Below are 26,711 nucleotides of genomic sequence, written 5' to 3' on the forward strand. Positions count from 1 at the left end.
GTTGATGGCCTGTCAGGCCCAGAAGAGCAGGAATGGGTGCTGTCTTACTCTGATCTGGACCAGAAAGGGAAGAGAGGCAGCAAGAGTAGCCTCCTGTCAGACCTGATAAAGAAGTATCTCTGGCTCGTAGCTTTTGCAATCAGCAACTGTTTGTCTAAGCAACAATTCTCTATTTGCATTCCGCTTATCCTTACCTAAGGTTGTCTCTTTAGTTCTAAAATCACAACCGGCTCTTTAATTTGTCGCCTAAGATGAGAATTTTGTCAGCTGATGCAATAGGATTGCCAGTGCTCTTAAGGTTAAATAAGAATTTTACTTTTTCCTTATTTTTATACAACATTCTTGTAGCATAAAACACCCAAATGTAACAAACTATTGCTTGGTAAGTGATTAGTCTGATAGATTTTTTTTGGCACTGAAGTTAATCTATCGGCAAGGTTGTTCCTGATGGCAAATGTTACTCCTACATCTCCTCTTTCCCACACTGAATGATGGTTTGTGTTTTTCATGAATCTGTCTCTGTCCTTCCAGCCTAATCTCTTGTAAGGCTGTTATAGCATTGGTAATTGTATTCCTTTCTAGTCTGTCTGAGTTTTCATTATCAGAGTGTGAACCTTCCAGGTCATTGTTTTGATGCTGTTGAAAAGAAGACCCATTTACTTTGGTTGGCCAACCAAGTTAGAGAGCAGACTTTCATTACCCTGCCTTTTTTTTTCCCCAAGGGCTTCCCCAACAGGGGCAGGCAGTGCTTCCCCCCCCCCCCCCCCCCCCCCCCCCCCAAAAAAAAGGGATGCCTGGACACCTGAACTATTGCTGTCTGTCGCTCGGACAACTATCCTGTGACGACATGGGCTGCCAGTGTGCTGGATGCCAGCTGGCAGTCCCCGCTTCTTCAGAGCTGCTGCCTCTCCTTTCGCTTCGTCGCCAAAATAACGTGGTAAGAGAACAGCTCCTGTTATGCCCCCAGTTCCTGAGATCCCAGTCCAGTGGCGGCACCCTTTGGTGTGACACCTTGGAAAGGCAGCCCTGCAGTAGCCGCTGTCTGGCCTTATTGCTGCCGTCTGTGGATGGCGTTCATCTGGTAGTCAGCATGAGCTCCTTGCCATTATCTGAAGTCGGATGGACTGAGGAGCTCCTCTAATGTCCTGATGCTGACGTTGCCTTGACCAAGGGCTACATGAGAGCTGGCTGAAGGAAGGAGCACATTCCTACCTCGCAGTCACCAAATGATTGTAACTTTAACTGTAAAATTCTTAACCTTATAAATGGGGTAATTGCTCACACATTAGAGAGGATGGGGGGGGGGGGGGTTTGACAGAACGCACCTATCTCGAGGGTGAGCAGGTGAGACTTCAGATGAGGGATAGGCGTTGGATTTCCACTAATCGCTTTGCCTCGGTAGATTGACGTTCCAGGACCTTTGCTCGGCTGAGTTTTATAGCGGCATAAAAAGAGACTCCTGCACTTTCTTCCACTGTGAGAAATTAAAATGGAAGCATTGAGATCTGCCTGAGACCATACAGCACTTCAATCCAGTTTTGGGAACATTTGAGTTCTGAGGGCAGATGGTGGTTTTTGTGTTTGGGTTTTTTTTTTTAATGAAGGCAACTGTCGCTGCATTTTCTCTATTGGAAAGACTTTACAACCGTAAACCAGATCATGTCATTAAAGTATTCTTACATAGGGACATCTACAATAAAGCTGTGAACACATATGTACTCTTACGTATATATTCTGTTTTATCTAAAAGTGGTTCTTCATTTTATGCTATATTGGCCCAATTATAAGATGTGGTTTTTGTTTTGGACATTTTTGTATGTCCAGAAGTCCACCTTATCTTATCACAGACGAAAAAACCCCCCCATACTGGTTGACTCCTTCAATTTTCATTTCCCTGTCCTGAAAATAGCACTCCCCCTGCTGAACTGATAGCTGAGCAATCTTCTCTTCCCCTGCTACCCCAAAGATGACCCCAGCCTGATGCGGCTCCCCACCAAGGAAGTGGAGTCCGCAACAGCATGAGGGCTGGAATAGATGGCCCAAGCTTTCATTCACCGTATTGGACTGAGGGTTGTCTTGTATACAGGGCAATCTTTTATAATTGGACCAATACAGTATAAGAATATAAGAGTTGCCATTCTGGGTCAGGCCAAAGGTCCATTAAGCCCACTGTCCTGTTTCCAACAGTGACCAATCCATGTCACAAAAGTATGGAAAGATCCCGAAGGGTGGATAGCTTCCATGCCGCTTATCCCAGGGATAAGTAATGGATTTCCCCATGTCCACCTTAATGATTTATGGACACTTCCTCCAGGAACGTATCCAAATCTTTTTTTTTTAAACACAATTACACTAACAGCTTTCAATCCATCCTCTGGCAACAAATTCCAGAGTTTAATTGTGCGTTGAATAAAAAACATTTTCTCCTATTTGTCTTAAACGTATCACCTAATAACTTAATTGTATGTCACCTCGACTTTGTAATATTTGAAAGTGTAAACAACTGATTCGTGTTTACCTGTTCTATTCCACTCATTTTATAGAGGAGGCTGCGGTGGTGGCAGGAGTAAAGTTATCAGTCAGCACAGGGCCCATGTGTGTATGTTCATATATGCAGGGGTGGAAAACATTTGAAAAAGTTGGGTGCCAGCCGAAAGCTTTAGGAACCAGGACAGTTTTATAAAGAGAACTTTTTTTTTTGTTTTGCACTTTTTTTTCTAACTTCCTTGGCTATTTTTTGGGCTTATCTTGTAAATGGTTTGCTCTACTTCTAGGATGAGCGGAGTATTTGCATTATTTTTTTTCTTCCTCTTCTCAGCGTTTCCCTCTTCACCTAACATCTGTCTTTGGCAGCCCAGAAGCATTGCCTCCTTCCCTAGTGCCACCCTTGCTCTCTCCCCCTCTTCCTAATTCTCTGCCAACCTCCCTTCTCCTTACCATATCCACTGGGGCATTACAGAACTCTTCCCTTCCTGGACTGCACTGATCTCTCCCTCCTCTTCCCTAGACTAACCGGGGCCTTGCTGACACTGCTCACTCCTCTCCACCCGAGGCGGCATCAACATTGCACTCCCCTCTCTCCTTCCCAGGCCAGTTATCCTCAGGCCCGTGCTGGGGCCGCACCATCGCTGCTTTTTCTCCTTCCAGGGCTGAACCAGGATGCGCAAAGATAGTCTCCCCTCCTTTCCAATAGCAGCATTTTTTTTTTCTAGTGGCATCTACAGGTGGCAGGAATGAAATTTGTTCAGTGGGTGATTTGGTACCCAGATTTTTCCACCTGTGTGTGTAGGGTAGGAAAAGTATTTAGAAATCATAGGCAGGAGCCAGAAAAATGTTCGGCCTACAGATTGCTTACCTTGCTTTGGGGAAAAGAGCAAGGGGTATAAGAACTTGGGGACCAGCCCAGTTCCTCACATCTTCCATTGGTATTTGCTACATGGGGCATCTTTAGGCCTTGGCGGTGTGACCATCGTGGCACCCTTCCAGCCACTGGTCCTGGCACATCATATTTCTCTCACGCACTGCCCCACACGGTGCCGAATATTGATGTCTTCTTGCATATTTGTGGTGATCGTTTTATAAAGAATAACTGATATTTATATGCTCTTGGTTTTTTTTTCACCTGACCCCTTAACGTTTTCTGTATTTATTTATGACCATCAGAAGAATTGACTGAACTGGACTTCATAAGGATGTTTATCTCCTTCTAGATTTTTGAATGCAAAGTTCAGAATGATTTTCCATAGATGACAGGGTGGTGAATACTCTCATTTTAGGGTTAAAGCCTACAAAATCAAACTTAATACTCCCCACCTACCAAACGAAATTTCAGAGTTAAGGTTAAATATTATAAGACTTAGAAACCTGGTATTTTTCAATGCCTGTACACAAAATGCCATTAAATAAGTGCATATCTTTCTTTTTCCTGCAGGTATGTACTTGGAAGATACTAAATTCTGAAATTCTTGGGATGCTGTTCTTTTTCAAAATATCACAGGTATGTGATTTCAGTAATTTTTATTCCATGAAAGTATTTCACTGATGTCTTAAAGCTCTAATTTCAACATAAACCACCAAGCCTAATAGGGAACTTTGAAACCATTCATATGGAGAATATTTCTTACCATTGTTGTAAGACACTTGCATAGGAAGATGGTTATGTGCATCGTCTTCATAAATTTCAGTATTTATGAAGTATTTGAAGAACCCTATTGAAAGCTGTAAAGGTCTCTGTGATTGGTGACTGAACATGTCTTATGGAATCGATCGCATCCTTCATGTACTTAGGCCTGTAACTGACCAGCTTGTTTGACTCTAACTTAAGCTGTCAAGCTAAATGTTGACTGAAAAATACCACTTCCCAAACTCGTAGGCTTCCTCCAAATGAAATCTGCCATTGCTTTGCATAGTACTTGGGAAGTAGGTCAGAAGCAGAGCTGGGTGATTCCATGAGAAGGCTGCATGTCCGATTTATCTCTCGCATTTCTTCCACTCTGCAGTTTCAGGTCACTTTTGGTTGGGTTCAGTGCTTTTGAAAGTATTGCTTTCTTCAGGGCTGTTCAGCACAAAGCCTTGATAGGTCTGTCTTGAACTAAATGAAGCATCTCGAACGGGTTGCATCACTTGAGCTAAGTCACCTGTTTAGAGTAATGTGCTGTGGAAGGACGGGATGTGTTTGACAGATTCTTCTTTCTTCCACACACACGGTCTTAAGATGCAATAAAATATTGTAAATTTCTGACTTCTGTTAGACTATGAGCAATAAAGGTAATGCATATACAGCTTTCAGATCTAAAACTTTTTATTTTTATGATTTTCAAATTCTGTATATCTGTAGCTTTGTTCAGCATTTAAAAAACCCGTCCTTCCTTTTACTACAGAAACTAAAACCATGACCACTTAAATTGGAGTAAAGGCCAAAAATGGGCAGAGATGGAATATAACAAAAAGAATACAGATGTAAGCGTAATAAAAGCCAGTGGTGCTTAGCGCCAGGAGGCGCGTTTTCCACTCTCTTGATAGATGGATAGTTATCTTCATAATACTGGAAAACGGATCCGGGCAGGACTGCGTGAATTGAAAGCTCCTGCTCTTGTGCGTATAATACTCCTGAGGCAAAGATTAATCCAACAAGCCTGCCCCTGTGATTGCTCTCTGCAAAACCCAGACCAAAGGCTCTCTGGCTAAAAGAGGAGGCTTGAAGTAATTTGCTTTGACAGAGGCTTGATGCATTTGGGATGAGAAACGAAAAATAATGGAAAATGCCGCTGAGCGCTTTGTAGCGGCCTGCACAGCATGCCGGTCTGTTGCTCTGGATCACAGCATGTTGCCGCTAATTCAGTCCAACGATCTGTTTGCAGGCTGACTCTGCAGGAAAAGTTGACAAACCGAAGATCAGACCCAGGTTTTCCTGAATACTATGCAAAATTCAAAGGTGGCCGCAGTGTGAACCACCTCCCCTGATAAACAGGTCGATACAGTAAAGCGCGGCTGCGGTTACCCTGTTTTTAACCCGCTTTGTACGCACATTTTGGATGCGTATGTCTAACCCGCGATTCAGTATCCGGTTTTACGGGTCCTTACCGCTTACTGAAATCACTTATCCCTTTCCACCCGCCGCATGTATATATGTTAATGATAGGATTAGCTATTCCCTCCGATACGGTAACGTGCACCCAGATTATTGCCTATTTTGCCGCGTCTTTAACCTGCAAATTTACCGCCTACCCTGACCCTGGCGTTAATGTGGCGTTAGTGTGGTGAACTTAGCCGCCCAGTCCCAAACCAACCCAATCCACAGAAAAAAATGCTTCTCGCACAAGGGGGGAAAAAAGTAACCCAACCTGGCACCACCGCTCTTAACCTCAGAGTACTTCTGTCCGTAGGGAAGAACGGACACAGTTTCCAGGGGCTCCTCTGGCCTTCTCGTGGGTCTGGGCTCCTTGTCGCCGCTGACTTGCAGTGAGCACGATCTCCTCCTGTATCAGGCCCTATCACTACACACCCTACGCCGTGACCTCGAACGTCCAGCCGGGCGCTCAGGTCACGGCACGATTCATGCGCCTTCCCGCTGCCTTGAGTGCCCGACTTGGACGTCCAGGCGGGCGCTCAAGGCAGCAGGAAGATGCATGAACGCACGCCGCGCCCTGACCGGCTACAACAGCAGCAGCAAAGCCTGTACAGAAAGGCGCACCCTAGCGCTAGAAACTGAGACAGAGTCCTCTAAGCTGGAAGCGTTGAATCCGCGAGCCCGGATTGTCCCACTCAGCCGAGGGAAAGAAAGCTGGGATCGGGAGCCGTACTGGCCCGGACGCCATGTGCAGCTGCCACGTTAGCACGAACCCTACTGGAGATCGGGCTGGTGGGAGCAAGTTAGGAATTTGCAGCTTACCTGATGTAGAGGCAAAAGGGACGCTCCTGCCGAGTTGGACTGTGGATCTGGGCAGAAGCGGCCCTGCAGGCAGCGGGAAGGTGCATGAACGCACGCCGCGACCCGAGTGCCTGGCTGGACGTCAGAGGTCACGGCGTGCGTTCATGCACCTTCCCGCTGCCTTGAGCGCCCAATTTGGACGTCCAGGCGGACGCTCAAGGCAGCGGGAAGGTGCATGAACGCACACCGCGCCCTGACCGGCTACGACAGCGGCAGCAAGCCCAGCAGCAACTGGTACAGTGGCATCGGCATGGGCTTCGACCAGCAGCACGTCGGCCCTCGCTCCAACTACTTGGACTCGCGCTACGGGGCCCCGGGCGACCCTGAGGCTGACGGCGCCGGCCCGCCGCAGGCCAGTCCACGCTCCAGCCTGTGCGGTCAATCCCTGGAACTGGAGAAGGAGCCAGTGCTGCACATGAAGAAAGAGTATTTTGGTGAGTAACTAGTGTGTGGTACTTGCTTCAATGCCGACAGACATTCATGGGCCTTCCCCCTGCCTTGAGCGCCCAGGCTGGACGTCCAAGCTGTGACCTCGGACTTCCGGCTTGGACGCTTAGCCGGGCGCTCAAGGCAGCAGGGTCTGTAGGAGAACTATCCACTTTCCTGGTGGAATGACATTTGAAATGACAGGTACCAGCGCCCCCAGGATACTGCATAGGCGCTGTATACCGCTCTATACAGTAAAATGGATTGCGCACGCCTACCGCTTCATGAACGCGCTTTGGATGCCGCTTGCATTTGTCTCATTTGAATACTGTATCGGGCGGTATGTGATCCAAACTGTGTGCACGGCAAACGAGGGTGTGCCCGGCACTGCCGCACTCTTTCTTAGTGTCCTTACTGTCAGGTCTATCCAGTAAAGTGCGGCCGCGTTTACCCCGCTCCTAACCCGCGTTCTACTCACTTTCCGGCCGCGTTAGCCCTTTCTGCGATCCACAACCCCCTTTAACCTACCCTTACCGCGTCCTAAAATCCTCGGGCAACCCCTTCCGCACGCGGCATGTATATTGCATGTAAACGAGCGAATTAGCTATTCCCTAGCATCCAGTAACCCGCGCCCCGACTATTGCTGTTTTACCCTGCCGTTTTGCCGCGCGTTTAACCTGCTAACTTACCGCCTACCCTTACCACTGCGTTAGAGGCAGGGGTAAGGATAGGCGGCAAGCTTTCCCCCAGCCCCCGCTCACCTGCCCTGGCCGCGTCCATGGATGCTGGTCTCCAGGGCAGCCCCAGTCCTCTCCCCTCTTCCCGATGCAAAAAAAAAGAGCGAAAAAAAAAAGTTGCAAGAGAGAGAGGGGAGAGGACAGGCAATACGACGCTCGGCGACTTACTTTTGCAGCCCCCCTCCGGACATCGTGGCTTCCCCTGTGCCAGTCCCCTCTCCCCTCCTCCCGAAGCAGGGTGCGAAAAGCAGCCTTGCTCCGGGAGGAGGGAAGAAGGGACTGGCAGTGTAAAGCGGCGAAGCGACTTACTTTTTGCACCCCCCCTCCGGACATCGGACGACCTCTCCTGGCTCCAGCTGCTCGCGAAGATGGACGCCTGCACGGCCGCTGAAGACGTGACGTCACGGCTCTGTCTGCCTCTGCTCCTCCAGGTCTGCCACTGCAGCCTCCATAGATCGGAGTCATTCTTTGAGAGACAGGAGCTCTCTGCATCGGATGCACACGTACAATTTCTCACCGGCAGGTAAAAAAAATCATAAAATCACAGTCCAACTCTGACTCCCTATGGTTGTCTCTATTTCAGGTCGTCTTCCATAAAAGTCCTGATAACCCCCATTGATGGGGTTCTTTAAAGCCTCTTTTGTTGGACGGTAGCCTTTAGCTAGGAACTCCCATGCATGTGGCTCTATTATGCTTGGAGAAGCAAAGCTGCTCAGCTGTAGGAGTTCTTCTCTGAAGGTAGCAAGATAATGAGCCACACACACTCATGCTCCTCGGTCTGTGAATTGCTGAAGGCTTTTACATAAGTCTGGTATGGCCCTTGCTAACAGCACCTGAGTGGAAAACCCCACACACACGTACCCAGAAAAGCTTTCTAGGAACATTCAGTGACATTGCTTTAGATCGCCACCCACGTGAATGGCTGCTTATCCTGCCAGCCTCGGAGCACCTGTTGCAGGAAAACAACTTCGCCATCTGACAAGTGATAACGATTGGATGAAGATGGGTGGGATTTTGATTAAAACCTTGCTGTCTTAGCATGTTTAAAATGGCTGGCACTGATGGGGGGGTTTCCCTTTAAGAGGTGCCCTCACTGAGAGTGACACGTTCAGGAAGCACAGTGAATCCAAAACTGGGCTGGCTTTCCCTTTATTTTGCTGTTCTGGCAGATTTTCTTATCAGGAGTTTCGTATATTGAATGGTGTTGGGTTGCGAAAGTATCTGGGACAAGCAAATTCAGGCTGAGCTTGCAGGGCATTGCAGAGTCTCCCAGTCTGTTTGATCTCGCCACAGACAAACAGAGGTTGACCTTGTTTGAGTTGGGAATGGAGCAGCTGTCCTGATGGGGGGAGGGAGGGAGGAAAGGTTTTAAAATCCTCCTCCTGTTATCACCTTGAGCTTTGATATGTTGTGGAAACCTGGAGTTTAAATATCAGGCAAAGGGTGTGTGTGTATATATATTTTTTTAACATGCGTTAAATAGGGCTGTCAAGTCTATACTCCTGGACTGCTCCACTGAATAAATAATTTTTACTAATGTAATGTGCAATCGGAACCGCTCCAAAACATATACCATCGCGTCTAGAGAGTGACTGTTTATGCTCCATAAAAAAATATATAAATCCATTAAAAAAAAAAAAAAATAGTACTCTTAACTCCAAAGTGAATTTGAAAATGAAATATTCTCTTGCTGGATGGAGGTGAAAATTCTTGTTGGAAATGGCTTCAGTTAATCAAACTAATTTGAGATAAAAGGCTTATGGGGCCCGTGTAGTTACTCTGTATGCACCACCTTTAACGTCTTATAGCCTGTATCAAAGACAGACTATGCTTTGGAGGACACGACGTTGGGGTTTATCCTTCAGGGTTTGTGTGGGGGGTTTTTCTTTTTTTTTTTTTTTTTAATCAAGTCTTGAAGGAATAGGATTCAGAGCTGAGGCAGAAGGAAGGGGAAGCTATAGGGATAGAGCAGCCAGCCTATCACTATCCATAGTGCTATGAAAGTCAGCCAAGCAAGCCTAGCAGTGCGACTGCCTTCTGTCTTATAGAGCAGAAACTCACTTTTTTCCACTTTATTGTGCTTGGTGAAAAAGGATTGCCAATTTTGCCAGGATCAGCGAACCTATCACAGTTCACTGGACCAAGAACGGGAAGAATTCAACCTGGGCTTCAGTGTTTGTTTTGTGTGTTTTTTATTTCCCCCCCCCCCCCCCACCCAAGTGGTGATAGTATAGAAAAGTAAGGCAGAATAAGTAGAAGCTGAGAGGTCATTGAACTGTTGGGCCCTTCTTCCTCCCTACTTACTTGGTTAGTTGGTGCTTTTGAAGTAGGACCTCTTTGTGATAAGGTGCACGATAACTTCCAGGCATTCACTCGATCTTATTTTTGTGGCTTACAATGTTTCATTTGCTGACTCTCAGGACATCCTCGCAAGCTGGGCCACTCTCCCCAGAGCGTTGCAAACAGCAGGCCTCGTGCTCGTGGCATGGATGCAGCCATGCTCATGCTGACCCTGCCCTCCTTAGTCGCGCGCGCACCGGCCACCCAAATTTAAAGGGTCTGTGGCGGGAAACAGGCCACGCACCCTTGGATGACGTCATAGGCTTCAGCCCTTGAAAAGGGCCTTTTGGACATCCAGACATGGCCTCAGCAACTCAGACTTGACCACGTTTGCTTGCCACCTGCCCCAACCTTGGCTCTCCTCTTGACTTGTCTACCTGGTCTCTGGTGTGTCTCTGGACTCTAGCCACCACCCCTGTGCTAGGGACCCACCTAAGTCCTGGCGGCTGGTAAAGGCGAAGCTCCAGACTGTCCCACTACAGGATGCAGGGCCGACGCGTCCATTAGGCGAACTTCGGCGGTCTCCTTGGGCGCCGAGCCATAGGGGGCGCCGAAGAACAGCCACGTGGTGCTGCAAGTGGGGACTATCCCACTCGTGCCGAAACAGGGGGAGGGGTTGTGACCTGGGGAGGGGGGGGGGGCAGCGCAAGGGTCACCTAGGGCGCCCAATACCCTTGCACTGGCCCTGACAGGATGATGTGTTCTGTTCACCAGCTGCTAGTGTGGACCTCAAGGACTTGCCCACCCCATATCTGTTACACAGTGAATTCATGTTAAACCATTTTTTCCTTAAGGGGTTTTGGAATGCATGTTCTGGTCTTCGCATTTCCTTTTGCCTGTGCTATATGAGCTGTCCAAAATTGCCATGCCTTAAAGTACTGCTTCGTTAACAAATGATTATATTCTAGAGGCACTTTAAATATCCGTTTCTTTTAAAGGCTGCCGTAGGCAAGCTGGATAATATATCATCCTTTCCTTCCGTTTCCCTTGATCGTTTACGCTGAGACTTTGCTCTGGTTCCCTTGTACGTGAGAAGAGGGGAGCTTGGGGGGTTCTTGGCAGGACGACACGCGTGTGTGTGTTTTACAAGAGGAGAAAGCTCCTTGGACGTGCTCACTAGCTGACCCCTTGAGATGTCAGATGCTTCTGGGCTCTGTCCTAGGCACTCATGAAAGGCAGCACTGTGAAAAGATCCTCAGGAGAGCATAACAGATGAACAACGCTGCGTGCGATAAAAGCAGACTGAGCGAGGTTCCACTTCATAACAAGTGGGCTGGTGGGTGACAGAGTATTTGAGAGATGTAAGTGGGAATGGGCACTTGGTTCCACACAATCTATAAGAATTATTTTGGGGGTGAGAAGCCCGCAAGGTTAGGTAACTGTTCTGTTTGCATTAAAGAGGGATCATTATAAATTTAAAGTGAAGGCTGATAGCTGTTTTATAAATGCAAATTACTTTTTCCAGATTCTAAGGAAGTGCAGAAATGTTGTACACTGCTTTGAGTGGTCTTTGAATGTAAGTAAACCTCTAATAAAACCCAAAGAGGAGATAAATACGTGAGTAGGAATAAAACCAACTCTTCTGTGTGACAGTTAATTCTTGTATTAGTAAACACTGTCCAAAATAAATTAATGAATCATAAGGAACCTTCATGCTGATGGGCTGGGTATTTAGATTAGAATGTGATGTTGCCCAAGTTCGGCCCTTGTCGAGAGAGCTGTTTGATTGATCTCCCCCTGAAGCAAGAGAATTTCTCTGAAACATGCCTTGTCAAAAAAATGCCTTGTGTGGTGCAATTTTCAGGAACCAGGGATTAGACTGGGGCAGAAACAAGAGGTCCTGTTTCTGTTTTCAGGTGCATGAACTCCCAGCCCACTAGTATGAAGGTTCCTGATTAAGATTTGTGAATTTATTTTTTGATGGCATTTACTAATACAAGAACTAACATTGTCACAGAGAGAAAAATAAATCTAAACGTTTCTTAAAAGTACATTAACTGCTACATCAACTGAAAAAGCAAAATAAAAAAAACAAGCCAAACAAAATAAGCAAAGCAGCAACAGCAAACTAGAAAAAATGAGAAACAAGTAAGGGAAAAACACTACTGATTTACTTCTCCAGGAAAGGATGCTCAACCTTCCCCCAGCAAAATAAATGACTGACTTTTACAAGCTCTTAACACGCACAGAGTAGCTCTAATAGTCTATTTTCCTTAACACACTTTATAGACAAACCTGTCCTGAATTCTTGATGGTGGTTCTGCATGCCTCTGCATTGTAAGCATGTTTTCCTTGGTTTTCAGCCTTAAATGTTTTTTTACAATGCATTTAGTACTCCTAGAAAGTGCCAGATTGGTAGCATTTACTATTGGCACCCTGTGTATATGTAATGCATATATATATCACAGACCATGACGATTCCAGCTTCCCTCCCACCTCCCTGCTGGTGTGCTCAGTCGTGGCCTGGAAGCATCACTTTTAAAGTTCAGGGTTCCATTGGCTCCGAATCCTTGCCTCTCTGCTGAAGTTACCACTTCCAAGTGGGGTATTGATTGGTGCCAGTTGTTATGGTATGGACACCTATTCAGTGAGAGCAGGAAACCACCAATTCATCTTGGCTAAGCCCTCAAATATCTACCATTTCTGGTTTTTGCACTTTCAAGCTTGATGCACCATATTCTCAGAATAGACTTCCAAATTGATGTATCATGCTTCCTCTCTGGCATTATTCAAATCCAGCCTAAAAACCTATCTTAAGAGGTTTCTTTAGGGTTAAAAACTGGCTGGGGGAGGGGTGCCAAAAGGGAATTTTCTCTGAGGAGGTGGTAGTTACAAGCGATGTGCCTCAGGGATCGGTCCTTGGACCAATTCTTGTCAACATTTTTTGAGTGACATAACAGAAGGGCTATCAGGGAAAGCTTTGTCTTTGTTGATACCGAAATCTGTAATGGTGGACAAGCCAGGAAGGAGTGGAAAACAGGAGGGATCTAGCAAAGCTTGAGGAATAGTCTAAGATCTGGCAGATAAGATTGGATGCTAAAAAACAAAAAAAAAAAAGCAGAGTAATGCATTTAGGAAGCAAAAATCCAAGGGAAAGATACAGTATTAGAGGTAAAATTCTTCTAAGTACAAAGGAAGAGTTGGATCTGGAGGTAAATTGTATCTGATCTTAAGGTGGATAAAGCGATGGTAAAAGCCAAGAAAGATGCTTGGCTGCATAAGGAGAGGAATGGTCAGCAGGAAAAGAGAGGTGATATTACCCCCTGTATAGGTCCTTGGAATCCTGTGTACCTTCAGAAGGATATAAACAGTCTGTCCAGAGGGCGGCTACTAAAGTGGTCAGTGGTCTTTGTTTAAAGCATATGGGGGTAGACTTAAAGATCTAAACATGTACACCCTAGAGGAAAGGTGAGATAGGGGAGATATGATACATTCAAATATCTCAAAGATTTCCATGCACAGGAGGTAAGCCTTTTTCAATGGAAAGGAGGCTTTAAAATTGAGGGGTCATGAGATAAGGTTAATCTTAGGAAATATTTCTTTATAGAGAGGGTGGTGTATGTGTGGAACAGCCTCTCAGTGGAAGTGATGGAGAAAACAGCAATATCTGAATTCAAAAAAGCAGAGGAAAAATACAGGGGATCTCTAAGGAAGTGATTGGAATTATAATTAATTGGACAGATGGACAGACTAGAGGGCCATATGGTCTTTTTCTGCTGTCATTTCAATATTTCTGTATTACTTCTAAACCTCTGAGTCTCCTGATCACAGCCTTGTTGATTTTAACCATTTTCTTAATAAATGTTCCCATAATTTCTCATGTAAGTTTTTAAGTTCTATATATCAGTCTCTTATGTGTTGTACAGAACTGCCTATATCTGTATCACTATAAAATTGATGGTTGTTAATAACAGACTTGGTTATTCTCTCAAATTGCTCTTTATAAATTATCTGTTTCCTGTTTTCCTTTTCCTCTGTGTGTATTTTTAGATTGTTTTAAGCACTTGGGTAAACCCTGAAAGTTTAGGTTTGAGGGGAGAATTCCGAATTCAGTCGTTTTCGGTTGTTTAAGAAAACAGTTCAAACTGAAACTAGAAGTGTTGGGTGGGCACCACTTCTGGCTAGTTCTTGGATTTCAGCTTCTGAATTAGAGCAATACATTTGATGAATGCTATGCTGTGTAGATATAGGCACCTCACAAGAACACACTGGACTCGAATTTGCTGGTTTCTGACAACATGCAGTCATAAATTAGCCATAGCACTTGTATGACGTCATCCAACAGCGCTTACGTGGACCCCGTTCTCGAAGCTCAGTAAAGAAGCTCCTGTGTGCGCGCTGTCCAGTGAATTCCTCACTGTCAAAGCTTCTGCTTGGATGTGACCCAGTCTCTTAATTTTTGTTTTTGACCTTAGTGCCCTTATCTTCCTTATTGCTGCTCTTGTTTTTCTGCTGCTGCCTTGACAGCCTCTCAAACAAAACTTTTCAATTTTATAAAAAAAAAAAAAAAAAGTATGGAAAAGGCCAAGAAGTCCGTGGTCAGTGACTTCAAGGGCTGCAGCTGTGGGCACCATTGTCCATCACAAATATGCACTTTGCCTTGGCCTGGACCAATGATTCCTCTAATTGCTACAGCTGTGGTCTGATGTCCCCTAGGGCACAACACTGTAACATGCCTAGAAGATGGAGACTCTGAGAGGCACCAGTGGGTAAGAGCTCGAAGCCTCGACTTGAGGCTTGAGCAGTGGAGCTACTACTTATCCAGGAGTGAAATATTGTCACTGTCGTGGCACAAAAATTAAAATGACTCTTCCTTCTCTATCATTCCCACAAGCACAGAACACCCCACTCCCTACATGACATGGAAGTCTGTGAAGCCCCTAGAAGAGCACCTAAATATTACATCAAGGGACTACGTCTACAGTCACCTCCATAAAAGCATGCGAGTTGGGGGGGGGGGGCGGGGAATACATATCAGTGTGGTGTGGTCCCTAGTAGAAAATCAACTGCAAATCACCACCTTGAGCTACAAGCTACTCACTATGCCCTATGGGTTTTCTCTTGCTTTTTTCAGGAAAGAGAATCTTGATCCAGACTGATAACCAAGAGGCCATGTTCTACATGAACAAGCAGGGAGGAATGGGCTTGTATGCCCTCTGTTAGAAGGGACTCTGAATCTGGTCATGGGCAGGACGTCACAATGCCCATCTCTAGGTGATCTACGTTCTGAGAAGCTGGAATGCATTGGTAGATCTCTTCAGCAGTGTGTTAGAACCACATAAGTGGTCCTTGGATCAAAGAATCAGAGACACCTTGTTCAGTTGCTGGGGAAAGCCAGTGATTGACCTGATCACCTCCAAAGACAACAGAAAGCTATGCTTCTGAGCAGCTACAGATTAGCTCTTGATGTGTTTTTACTAGACTGGTGTGTTGATACCCATCAATTCCTCTGATTATCAGAACAAGGCAAAGATAATCCTCATAGCAGCAACCTGGCCATAGCAAATGTAGTATCCATGTTTCATCAGTCTGTTAACCAATGGAACCAGAGACTAAATTATGTCTGACACATCACACAGAAGGAAGATAGGCTGTGCCATCTGAATCTACCATTGCTGGCCCTCCCAAAGAAGGATAGGATGTTTTACATTTTGGCCAGGAAACCTTCAACCAGAAGATCATATGGTTTCAAATGAGAGGTTCTCAACTTGGTGTAGGCCAGTGGTTCCCAACCCTATCCTGGGCCCCCCCCCCCCCCCCTCCCCAGCCAGTCGGGTTTTCAGGATATCCACAATGAATATGCATGAAAGAAAATTACAAATCTCCAGTGTTTTGGTCTGTGTAGTCCTAGCTCAACTCTTAAAACCTTCTTTCAGACTTCTCCAGTCAATGGACTTTTGAAGCTCCTTGTATGGAAAGCATTTCTTGTGACTGTCACTTCAGCACAAATAGTAAGTGAAATACAGGCTCTGGTTTCATAATCACCATACCTTCAGGTTTTGTCATGATAGGGTGATTCTACAAATTCATCCTAGGTTTTTTCTGAAAGTTGTATCTGTTTCACATTAATCAAGCTATTGTGCTCCCTGCATTCTTTCCAAGATCCATATGCATTCAAAGGAGAATGGGCTCTTCACTCTTTGGCTTGTAAGAGAGCTCAGGCCTATAGCCTAGAGAGGACTGAAACTCACCAAGCTTCTCAACTGTTTGTCTCCTTCAATCCCAATAAATTGAGAAGGCCAATTGCCAAACGCTACCCAATTGATTAGCTGACTGTTTCAAGTTGGCTGGTTTTCAGATTACAGGCTCCCGTCAAGGCTCATCAAATGAGCACCATGGCAACTTCAGAAGCTCACCTTAGAGCCACTTCTATTGAAAGCTGCTACTTGATAGTTTTATCACTCCTTTATGTCCAATTAGATAGGTCCTTACCCTGTTTCCCCGAAAATAAGACAGTGTCTTTTATATTAATTTTTGCTACCAAAGATGCACTAGGCCTTATTTTCAGGGGATGTCTAATACCGTTGAGCTCCTGGCTGCCCCTGCGTCAGCCATGTCCCACCAGTGTGCTGTCAGAGAGAGGTAAGAGTGTGCAGCATTCATGGTAGTCAGCTTGGGCTGACTCTGCTGCTTTTGAACCTCTGCACACTGCTTGGAAGGGGTCCCCCGATGGTACTGCCACCATCCCCAGATGTCAGTAATCTTGCTGCCACTGTCACTGCTGCCACATGGCTATTGGGGAGGCGCCGATTGCTGCTAATGACACTGAAGCCCATTCTGCTGCCTCCTCTGTGCAGGTCCCGTGGGCTTCCACTTTCTCCATGCTGATCTCGTACATTGTGAGATCTGCATAGAGAAAGTGCTATTCTTGCACATTCCCAAAGATTACATGTGCCAATCACTAAAAAGTAATTTATTTTTTTTTTACCTTTGCTGGCTGATGTTAGTTTTCTAATCGGTTGGTCACAGGCTTTTTTTTTTTTTCCACCTTCCCTTTCTTATTTTTTTGCCAATTCCTTTTATATTGTCCTTTTTTCTTCCGTATTTCTTTTCTCTCCGTCTTCTTCCCTCAAACACAGTCAGGTTCTCATTCTCACATGCATTTCTCTCTCTCTCACACACAGAGACCCTCACTGTCACATGCTGTCTCTCATACAATCATTCATACACACAGTCTCTCACTGGCACATGCTGTCTCTCACACACACACACAGAGGCTCTCACATGCTGCCTCTGCAAACATTCAGATCCTCACTCCCACACACAATCTCTCAACTCATCTCATACACGCACGCACACACCCTCTACAGACCCTCAGCCTCTCTCTCACCTCTGGGCCTCCTCTTCGCGGGTCGCCGCAGGATGGGCTCTGCAGCGGCCCTGAACTTCTCGGGCCTCTTCCTCGGCCCTGCTACCGGGCCTCTTCCTCTTCTTGGGCCGCTGCGACTTGGGATTCGCAGCAGCCCGCGGCGGCTCCTCTTCTGTACGCGCTGATGCTCTTTCTCCTTCCTGCCCACACGGCTCCGGCAACGTTTACTTCCGGGGCCGCACAGGCAGGAAGGAGAAAGAGCATCAGCGCATTCGAACGCGATCTTTTTCTTCGGGCAAGGAGGCTCAGCGGCCGCATGAGCCTCCTTGCGCCCGGGCGCATCGGCTCCCCTCCGGATACCACTGCTCGCGTCTGCCCCTAATACTTTGGAAACTTTATTTAAAAAAAAAAAAAAAAAAAATGATGTCACAGGATTGACCGGCCCACCGGGGGAAGGCCGATCCCCCGATAGGTCAATCCGCCCCTGTTTACAAGGGATGTCTTACTTTCGGGGGAGGTCTTATATTTAAGAATTCGGCAAAATCCCTACTAGGTCTTATTTTTGGGGGATGTCTTATTTTCGGGGAAACACGGTAGCATATGTTAACTTTGAGCAGGCAGTTCTGAACAACCTATTCACCCAGTAGTCTGCTCGCCATTTGGTGTGGACCAGGTTGCTGTTTGTGTTGCTCCACACTTGCAACCTCAGCTTGGGTCTTTCCATTAGAGATGTGAATCGGAACTGAAATCGGATCCGATTCTGGTTCCGATTCACATCTCTACTTTCCATGTATTATGGCTAATTCCTGCCAGCTTGTTGATGGGGGGAAAAAGGCTTGCTTACCTGTAAACAGAGTTCTCCATAAACAGCAGGATGATTCAACCATATATAAGGCCTGCTCAGTTCCCTGGAGTGTAAACCACCTCACTAAAGCTTAAGCCCTGGTAGAGACTGAAGGGCTCACGAGACAGTGTGTGTACACACACGGGAAATCCCACACATGCTCACTAAAGACTTTAATGAGCTCTGAAAGGTGGACCTGTGTCTGTGCTGTTAGATGACATCACCCACACCTTTTGGCTGATTCATCCTGCTGTCTACAGAGAGCCTTGTTTATAGATAAGCAAACTTGCTTTCTGGGTGCATACTGAGGGTTTCCTGTGCACAGATGTTGCTACCAAAGCACCTCCTTGGAACTGAAGTTCAATCCTAGAGCTCAGCCTTATTTGGCAGTTCCCAGTAAGGGGGGGGAATCCTTTCTCGGAAATGCAGTTGGCAGTAATTTTATCTCTTTCATTCTGACCTTTTTTTGTTTCTGGGGTGGTATTAGCATTTAATATCTCTAAAAGCTCTTCCTTCTTGCCCACTCTACAGTAATAATTTGTGGATGACACTTTTATTGTAAACTAGGAGTCGTCGGGGAAAGAAATAAACCTAAACCAACTACTATAAAGTAATTTCAGTCCTAAACTTCTGAAGGAGCAGAATAAGAAATGTGTAAACCCAGAGCTTCCTCCCATTCGTGTTTTTCCTTTATAAGAGAGTGGACTCGCCATGAAGCTTGAGCTTCGGATGGTTCCCCACATTCCCCTTAGCGAGAGGCCAAAACTGCGATGGTCCAGGCAGTATCAACCAAACCCGGAGCACTTTTTTTTTTTTTTTTAAAGCTTCTTTGCCTTTCTGTGCAGCCAAATTCCAGTTTTCCTTTTGATTAAAATGACACTTTGAACCAATCAGAAAACTGCCTGCCCCGAAATGCTTTTGTGTTTAGTGTACGCTATTTTTGTCATGCTGAGATACTGTAAGTGTCCTAAAACCCCCCTTTGTTTTTTTTGTTTTTTTTTTCCCCCATGTCTGCAGGGTTCCTCTTCTCCCACTGTGCTTTAACCCCTTGCGTAGGGTTTGGCAGGATTTCAGAGTAGCTGGCAGTCACAGCATTGGAACCGGCCTCTGCAACATAGAGAACAAATAGCTTTTTCCAAAGGTGGTTTAGGGAGTTGTGTATCTGTGCCCTTAAATCTTTGCTCCTGCATGGAATTGAGAAAATTAGCATTTTAAAGTTTCTTCCGGAGCCTGATTAGTTCACATTGTGTTCTTCCATGGTGAGCTGCATCTGCCACTTATCTGCCCACTCTCTGAGCCTGCTGGCATCCTCCTTCCATTCTCCCTCGCATTCTTCCACCCCTTCTTTTGTGGCTCGTTTCTCCTATGGGTTTGATGTAGGAGCTATTCTATAATCCTGTTGTAGCAGACAAATCTATACATCATTGCATGTGTATGTGTTCTGTCCTTTGTGACCAGGAAGAGAGAGTGGGTGGAAGGATGTCAGGCCTACTTGAATGCTGTAGTAACCAAGCACCTTGGTACTGTGTTGCTTTCCAAGCTCAGAATCAGAAGTCAGGACAAGAGTGAAATCTCAACATGAGTTGGTAAGCAAGACTATATAGAAAGGTGTTTGGTGGTTAGAATTTGGTTTCCTGCAGCAGATTTTCCAAGGTTCTACAGCAAGAATTAGCAAAATCAGTGTCAAATTTGCATAATTTTGCACAAATATTTACATCTGACTATGCAAACTTTTTTAAACCATTCCCTGCTTCGCTTTGTTTTTATTGTATTTTTCTCAGGAATTTATAAGGGTTCATTATAATGAACTAAAACTGAAGAAAAGCCAGTGGGATTTTACTGATTTTTCTCCAGTTCGGATTCATTGCTGTAGAAACATCCTCCTCACAGGATTACCAGCACAATCTTCAGATATCCCCAGAGATGATAAGCCTGACTGGATACAGCCCTTCAACCTGCCCAAAGGGGTAGAACTAGAGCCCCCTGTCTGGTGGTCATTACAGATGCCAGTCTGGAGGGTCATGTGGTTCAGGGTAGATGGATAAAGAAAAAGATCAAACAGGCTATAGAGAAGAGAGCCATCAGGCTAGCTCTCCAGCACTTTCTCCCATTAGAAAAAGGGAGCACAGTCAAGGTAACGTCAGACAATGCCATGGCCAGTAATCCCACAATGGGACCTCAACCTGGTCTTAAGGACATTGGTCAAGCCACCCTTCGAGCCAGTAAAGAAATCATCTATAAAAGATGTCCCTGGAGACTGCCTTCCTACTAACAATCTGCTCAGTGAGGTGCATCTTGGAACTTCAAGCCCTTTCATGTAGGGTCCCTTACTTGATTTCTTCACCAGACGCAGCAGCAACCTTTAGGCAGTTCCAGCCTTTCTATCAAAGGCAATATCGGCCTTTCATGTTAAGCAATCCATCTCTCTGCCAGTCTTTAATAAAAGGATGAAGCCCCATGAGACCACTGGGTGCGCATGCTGTATATTCCTGAAGGATATGAATGCCTTTAGGAAGATGGACAAGCGGTTCATCCTGTTCCGTGGTCTCTGGAAAGAAGCTGCATCTAAAAGCCACCATAGCCAGGTGGATCAGGGAGATGATAACCTCAGTTTATATGCTTGCAAGCAGGCATGCCTGCGGGCACAAGTGGCATCATGAGCCAAAGCATCTGCAATATCCTCTTATAAAAATCTGCAGGGATGCCACATGGTCATCCTTGCACATCTTTATGAAGGTTAAATGTCCAGGCCAGGGCGGATTCTGCCTTTTGGTGCTGGAGTATGGAGGACAGCCCTGTCTTCCTCCTGCCCTAGTCAGAGAGAGCTTAGGTAACTCCCAACACGATGACTGATCTAGCAGGAAGATGAGGAAAGCTAAATAGTTTACCTGGTAATTCCTTTCCTTAATTCCTGCTAGAACAGTCCAGATCCCATCCAGGAAGATAAGGGATGCTCAGGATTGTGGTGTCTAGGAGCTTCATGTGAGGTAGCAGAACAGCGCCCTCATTCTATCTTCCATACTTCCCTTGCCTAACCTCTTGTCTCTCTCACTTGGAGCAGTCTTCATGTCATATAGTATTTCCATACTGAGAGTGAAGGGCTTCATTCTGGTCACAGTGCTTTGGCAGGAGGCTACTGGAATTGGACCAGAACCACACCTCCGTTATAAACCCAGAGTGAGGTCATAAGAAGTGTTCCCGCTGTCTCCATCAGCTGTGAAGGGGGGGGAGTGGAATCCCATAGGTGTAATCACTGGTCTAGCAGGACTCGAGGAAAGAAAATGATTGGGTAAGAATTTATTTATCCTTGGACCAAGTGTCTGCAGCTGTATCTGATCAATTAGTTGTGGACACCCTGAAAACCCTGCCTGTTTGCAGGCCTCAAGGACTGGCTTCTTTACCTCTCAGCTTATTTCCCCGATGGAAATAAGAGATGCTTGCCCGTGCGCACATTAGCTCATGGTTTGTGCGTGCAACGTTGCCCCTGTTTTAACAAGGAGTTTAGCAAACGGAAAAAACGTGTGCACAAATTAGTGCTCCTCCACTAAGCTGAGAAGCTGTAAAGGGAAAACTAGAAGTCAGTCTCTAGCTATGGCATTGCAACAAGAATTGAAATTGGGCAGACTAGACTACAATCCTAATCTGCCATCATATTGTATTTCTAATGGGAAAACCATGTGATGTGATGGAATTTTGTCCACACTAAAACTGTGTGTTCCTTAGAAGCTACAGTTCACTCCTACTCTGCAGTTGGGGAGTTTGTTGCTTTTGATTTGCTTACTGGAAAGCGGAGTTTTCTCTTGCTTGGTTTCATAGAAACATAGAAATGACGGCAGAAGAAGACCAAACGGCCCATCCAGTCTGCCCAGCAAGCTTCACACATTTTTTCTCATACTTATCTGTTTCTCTTAGCTCTTTGGTTCTATTTCCCTTCCACCCCCACCATTAATGTAGAGAGCAGTGATGGAGCTGCATCCAAGTGAAATATCAAGCTTGATTAGTTAGGGGAAGTAACCGCCGCAATAAGCAAGCTACACCCATGCTTATTTGTTTTACCCAGACTATGTTATTCAGCTCTTATTGGTTGTTTTTCTTCTTTCCTGCCGTTGAAGCAGGGAGCTATGCTGGATATGTGTGTAGTATCTTCCCATGAGACACTGGAAAGACTTTGCAGTTGATTCCTACTTGTTGGAAAGTGTATGAAATGTTCATAGGTTTGGTTTTCAGACTGTCTTCTGTGAATGCACGAACAAGAGAGCTTTGAGTACAAGTTTGTGCATAAATTTCTACCTGTCTCGAAATTTGATGCCTCTGTTTTTTTGAGTACTCTTTTTATTTAGCTTTTAGATTTTCTATTGATCCTTCAATAGAAGCTCAAGGTGATGTACAATTTTATTAAACATACAGTATGGTTTTAAGGCACATCTGTCTGTCTCTCTCTCTCATACTGAGATCCAGCCATTACTGACTCACAGCCACATACTCTGACCCTTGTCCTGCTCTGCAATGTGATATACACCGACTGTAAATCAGAATGTAGTCTACAAATCTTAATTATGTATTAGAACTGGATTTCTGTCACTGATTTAGGGATGTCTTTTACCATTGGAGCTCAATAAGCAGGTGCTGATAGGACCTGCACCACTGATTAATGAAGAGGTATCCTTAGTACACATCTAGATTGCACAAATTTGCACAGTAATCTTCTGTCCTTGTAATATAAATCACATGCAACTGAGAGCACAATACTAAAGTTGAACCGAGGCAGAATTAGTCTGAGCTCATCTGTCAATGGGTAAGCAGCTGCACAATGAGGTTTCAGCACATGTTCCAAAAGCAACCCTAAAATCGGGACATGAGGAACAAAAACAGGCAGATGAAATTTAACGTGGACAAGTGCAAAGTGATGCAGATGGGGGAAAATAATCCCAACTTTAGAGAGACGCTGATGGATTCTGCACTAGAAGTAACCACCCAGGAAAAGGATCCTGGAGTCATTGTGGACAATACATTGAAATCCCCAGCTCATCATGTGGTGGAAGTCCCCAAAAAAAGCTAACAATGCTAGGAGCTGAGAATAGAGAATAAAACGGAGAGTATCATATGCCTCTGTATAGGTCTGCACTGTACTGTTAAGCTACGGTCACCCCCATCTCAGAAAAGGTACAATGCACCAAAATAGTTCAGGGTTTGGAATGGCACCACTATGAGGAAAGGCAAAACGGGGTGAGGCTGTTCACCCTGGAGAGGAAATTTTTGAGAGGGCATTTGATAGAAGTTTATAAAATCGAGTGGGGTGGAGCAGGTAAATAGTGAACAGTTATTTACCCTTTTAAATAATACTAGGGGACACTGCATGAAAGTAGCAACCAACAGATTTAAAACAAATTGGCAAACATGATAACCAGGAGACTCCGGGAAACCCATCACTTATCCCTAGCAGTGAGCAACAAGAAACTGAATTTACTTCCTGCGACTGGCCACGATCAGACAGGATGCCGGGCTCGATGGATCTTTTGGTCTGACTCAGCAAGGCACTTATGTCTAGCACCAACATGAATTATAATATCAGAAGATAACCTTATCCTGCCATATAAAAGGCTTTCTTTCTACAACGAATTAAAGATCGTGGAGAGCCTTGACCCGCGGTGGCACTTCATGGGATGCTCAGCGTCCCCTCTTCCTGAGACAGTGCATATACAGCTACATTATTGGCTGACTTCTGTCTTTTTATGTTGGCACAGAACATTAGCGTCGAAAGATTTTGCTTAGTATTTAAAAGGGCCATGGGTTTGTAAAAAAAAAAAAACAAACACACACCGGCTGGGCCTTGCACGCGCCGTTCGCATTTTTAGGAAGGGCAAGGCCAAGCGCATAACCGCCGTTATGTGCCGAAGGGCTGGGCCCTGCAAAAGGGGTGGTCTGGGAGGGCCGGTTCAACGCCATTAGCCGCTGTCCTGGGTAAGAGCAAGCCGGCATTCAGCCAGTGAGTGGAGATTACGTCTGCTCCCAGGGAGCAATAAACATTAAAATACAAAAAAATTAGGGAGAGGTATGGTTGGGTTAGGGGTCGGGGAGGAGAGAAGAGAAGAGGGGAAGAGGGATTGGGAGGAGAGTAGGGGGAGGCCCGATTGCATAAGTGCAAGGTGATGCATATAGGGAAAAATAACTCATGCTATAATTACACAATGTTGGGTTCCATATTAGGTGCTACAACCCAAGAAAGAGATCTAGGTGTCATAGTGGATAACACATTGAAATCGTCGGTGCAGTGTGCTGCGGCAGTCAAAAAAGCAAACAATGTTGGGAATTATTAGAAAAGGAATGTGAATAAAACGGAAAATGTCATAATGCCTCTGTATCTCTCCATAGTGAGACCGCACCTTGAATACTGTGTACAATTCTGGTCGCCGCATCTCAAAAAAGATATAATTGCGATGGAGAAGGTACAGAGAAGGGCTACCAAAATAATAAGGGGAATGGAACAGCTCCCCTATGAGGAAAGACTAAAGAGGTTAGGACTTTTCAGCTTGGAGAAGAGACGACTGAGGGGGGATATGATAGAGGTGTTTAAAATCATGAGAGGTCTAGAACGGGTAGATGTGAATCGGTTAGTTACTCTTTCTGATAGTAGAAAGACTAGGGGGCACTGCATGAAGTTAGCATGGGGCACATTTAAAACTAATCGGAGAAAGTTCTTTTTTACTCAATGCACAATAAAACTCTGGAATTTGTTGCCAGAGGATGTGGTTAGTGCAGTTAGTATAGCTGTGTTTAAAAAAGGATTGGATAAGTTCTTGGAGGAGAAGTCCATTACCTGCTATTAAGTTCACGTAGAGAATGGCCACTGCCATTAGCAATGGTAACATGGAATAGACTTAGTTTTTGGGTACTTGCTAGGTTCTTATGGCCTGGTTTTGGCCACTGTTGGAAACAGGATGCTGGGCTTGATGGACCCTTGGTCTGACCCAGTATGGCATTTTCTTATGTTCATTGTTTTGCACGTTTTAAAATCCGCGTGTGCACGTGGCCATCTGATTTTTATCAGCGCATCCATCAGAGCACGCCGGGGACCGCATACAGGTCTTAAAATTGACCCCTTTGTGTGTTTCTTTTACCATTGGTCTTACAAACTGACTGCAGAAGTGATTTCACTTTTACCTGAAAGATAAATTTGTTCTTTGTATCCTGCTTCTGCCTACACCACTGTTTTTCTACTGTCTCTGCAGCATTTTTAAAGCAAACACCACTAGCATACTTTTCTTAATTTTTTTTAAGTTCAAAAAAATATTTCTAGCATTCCTGAGGTGAAATACACATCTAAAATGTTTGAAAATTCCTGATTTGGACACTTATGGTTGCAAATCAGTGCAGAATGCAGTGTTGCTGGTCTCTTTCATCAGAAACCTTTGCTGACCGGCGGGCTGACCTGATCTGTTCTTCTTGGAGTCCTGAATGTTGGCCTGGCTCCTATGGGTGGGTGGGGGGGGGGGGGGGGAGAGTCCTGGCTGTTTGTTTGACTGGAGACACCTGAGAGGCTGGTTCAGTGGTGGACATGTATTGGGCTCTGGCTAGGTTGAAGGGGGGTAAAATAGGACCTTGTACAGGTCCTTGGTGAGGCCTCACCTGGAGTACTGTGTTCAGTTCTGGAGACCGTACCTTCAAAAAGACAAAGACAAGATGGAGGCGGTACAGAGAAGGGCGACCAGGAAGGTGGAGGATCTTCATCGGATGACGTACGAGGAGAGATTGAAGAATCTAAATATGTACACCCTGGAGGAAAGGAGGAGCAGAGGTGATATGATACAGACTTTCAGATACTTGAAAGGTGTTAATGATCAAAAGACAACGACAAACCTTTTCCTAAGGAAAAAAATCAGCAGAACCAGGGGTCACGATTTGAAGCTCCAGGGAGGAAGATTCAGAACCAATGTCAGGAAGTATTTCTTCACGGAGAGGGTGGTGGATGCCTGGAATGCCCTTCCGGAGGATGTGGTGAAGACCAGAACTGTGAAGGACTTCAAAGGGGCGTGGGATAAACACTGTGGATCCATAAAGTCAAGAGGCTGCCAATGAAGAGTGGGTGACTCGCCAGAATGATGGCTACTGCCTGGAGTCAATACCCTTATTAAATAAACATACACAGGCTTGACTCCAACATCGCTCTAAGCTTCAACAGCAAGAGGAAATGTGGAAAAAAGGATTCACACTCACAAAGAGGGGAGTAGCTGGCTTGTTACGGCGGTTACTACCCCAAATCAAATAAGCCTGATACTTCACTTTCAATGCATATACAGCATAGTTCTCTGATTCAACGGCAGGGGAGAAGAAAAGAGGGTTCGCACTCACAAAGCGGGGAGTAGCTGGCTTGTTACGGCGGTTACTACCCCAAACCAAATGGGCCTGATACTTCACTTTCGATGCACATCCAGCATGGCTCTCTGCTTCAACGGCATGGGAGAAGACTTATACGTCACGCATATCCAGCATAGCTCCCTGCTTCAACGGCAGGGGAGAAGAAAAACAACCAATAAGGGCTAATAACATAGTCTGGGTAAAACAAATAAGCATGGGTGCAGCTTGCTTATTGCGGCGGCTACTACCCCAAACTAATCAAGCTAGATA

The 26,711-nt window shown here is 45.5% G+C and overlaps 1 protein-coding gene across 1 annotated transcript in view; it reads left to right on the forward strand.

The window, feature by feature from the left end:
- Positions 1–26,711, forward strand: part of SIPA1L3 (signal induced proliferation associated 1 like 3) — a 215,983-nt gene that overhangs the window by 72,786 nt on the left and 116,486 nt on the right. Inside the window, 1 exon segment of the mRNA XM_029619561.1 lies at positions 3,932–3,997. The gene's annotated coding sequence lies outside the window, so the exon portion shown is untranslated.

This window comes from Rhinatrema bivittatum, chromosome 11 (genome assembly GCF_901001135.1).
Source record: "Rhinatrema bivittatum chromosome 11, aRhiBiv1.1, whole genome shotgun sequence".
Classification (NCBI taxonomy): Eukaryota; Metazoa; Chordata; class Amphibia; order Gymnophiona; family Rhinatrematidae; genus Rhinatrema; species Rhinatrema bivittatum.